Source organism: Priapulus caudatus, unplaced genomic scaffold (genome assembly GCF_000485595.1).
Source record: "Priapulus caudatus unplaced genomic scaffold, Priapulus_caudatus-5.0.1 Scaffold446, whole genome shotgun sequence".
Taxonomy (NCBI): Eukaryota; Metazoa; Priapulida; class Priapulimorpha; order Priapulimorphida; family Priapulidae; genus Priapulus; species Priapulus caudatus.
Window position 1 is genome coordinate 147655 of NW_014577507.1, and position 2156 is coordinate 149810.

Consider the following 2156-nt stretch of genomic DNA (forward strand, 5'->3'; position numbering starts at 1 on the left):
TCCGCACCGCAAAGGCTACACGCAATTAAAATATACCGTTCGCACAAGAATAATTAACATGTGGCGTTTTGTGCCTGGGGCTGGCGAGCCAAAATAAAACAGATGAAATGAACCACCTATGTGCTTAATCGTGGCTATAATGTCTTAGTCATATAACTGTAATAAAGCGGACCACCAACTTTTGTGGCAGACCACCACTTTCTGAAGTTGGTGTGCTGCCTGCTCGACACTAGATTTTCAAGTCCGAAATTCGATACCCTGGCCACGCGAGAATTTATTAAAATAATAAATAATTTAATTGTAGTTTTGACATCTTTGTATTTATTGTGATTGTTTTGATTTGTTTTGGGACTAAATGGTCGTCCGCGACACTGGTGAATTCAGAATATACTATGGTGGTTGGGGTGACGCTGCTTTACGGGGGTGAGAAGAGAGAGCCCCAGACAGAGCAGAAAAAACAGACTTGCCGCTTTATGTAAGAGATGATGCTGTCACCCCTGTCAAACATACGCAACTCTACACAGCTCAGACCTCTCAATAATTTGACAGGTCACTGCGCTTACACCATAGCTACGCACTTGACATAAGTAACAAGGCCTACAGCGATCATCGTTTTTTAAGTGTTCTTGTTTTTTGTACGTAGAAAATGTAACACTCTGGTCATCACTCTGAGCTTGGTTTGTGAATAGGAGTCTCGGTTGCATATAAAATAACTCTTGTGTTTGGGAACAGTTGTTGAAATTTGTTGGCATATACGGTCATCAAAGTTTCCCGATCTGGCGACATGTGATTTCGCTCAGTTGGGAAAAAAAAATGATGCTATCCCAAGATGATTTGTCTGACACTCGTGACAGCGACACCATTAAACCTTATCGAAAAGATATGCATCGATCAAACACTGCCTGACGCTTCCTAGTGGTCATGAAGGCACTGGTCTTCTGGAGAAATCAGATGACTTTTGAAGCTTAAATGGTGAATGGCAGGTCAAGTACACTGATGCTAATTAAAAATGTATGTGCTATCAAAACCAAGTGAAATATTGTACAGCAAAATTGCATGTTGGCATAAGTTGAATGCTTTCTCGAGCATTGTGAGACCTTAGAAAGTGAGCACTTGCGATGCCGAATCCAAAGTGTCTGCGAAGTCAAATACAAGAATGTCTCGCTTCCGTCAGCACACACAAAAGAATAAACACCCAAGTTTCACATATGCACCACTAATATCACCGTGCACTATCTATTATAATCTTCACCTCTGCAGATGTGCTGCCCTCCAGCGGCAACTGTTTCTAGCGACTAACCCCATTATTAGAGGGGTGCCCAATGCAGATATTCCTTAGAAGTGAATTACAGATGATTAAATGTTTGAACCACCCGACTCCGAACCCCCCTACCGCCATTTTGTTGACCTGTGACGTACAAATTCCCAATGCGCATAGCGTTCGGCTAACTTCGTCATGACGTCATGACTGACAACAGGCCGAAGTTAGCCGAACGCTATGCGCATTGGGAATCTGTACGTCACAGGTCAACAGAAATGGCGCTCAAAATATCGCCGCTCGTCACTTCGAAATTTTGTAACAGGTTATAATAGTTTAATACATAGTATTGTGATACATAGTAAGTCCCTCGCTCTAGTACTATAGCCCGCGTATAGTTGCCGCAGGGCTATAGGACATTCTATTACGAATGCTAGGGACAAACCCGCTGACTGGCGCTGCTGCAGCGTCGCCAAAAATGGCCGTTTGAAGTTCGCAAATCGAATGTTCGTTCACAAGAAATACTGCAAGCAGACCATTTCAACGATAGTTAGAGGTTAAATTTTAGTGGCGGATATAACTTAAAGGGATAGTAGACTCTAGGATTTTACTACATACAACTGTACTTACCAGGGCCCTCGCTACCCACTCGCCAATTCGCCAATGGCGAACAAATTAGTAATCTGGCGATTGAAAGTCTTATTTGGCGAAAAAAGTGACGAACGTAATTTTCCCGTAATAAACATGACCCAGCAAACATCGATCCTATTTGATCGTCGAAACAGCAGCGTTTCTTTTTGCATGCCGGCACACTCCTGTGTCATTCCCGATTGCAGCTTTTTCCTCGATTCCGGGAGTTTTGCTGTCGCACATTCATACCAGCGCGGTGCCCACCCCT

At 43.3% G+C, this 2156-nt stretch overlaps 1 protein-coding gene across 1 annotated transcript in view; it reads right to left on the minus strand.

Moving 5' to 3' along the window:
- The window catches only part of LOC106810497 (elongation factor G, mitochondrial-like), a 45043-nt gene that overhangs the window by 39085 nt on the left and 3802 nt on the right, over positions 1–2156 (minus strand).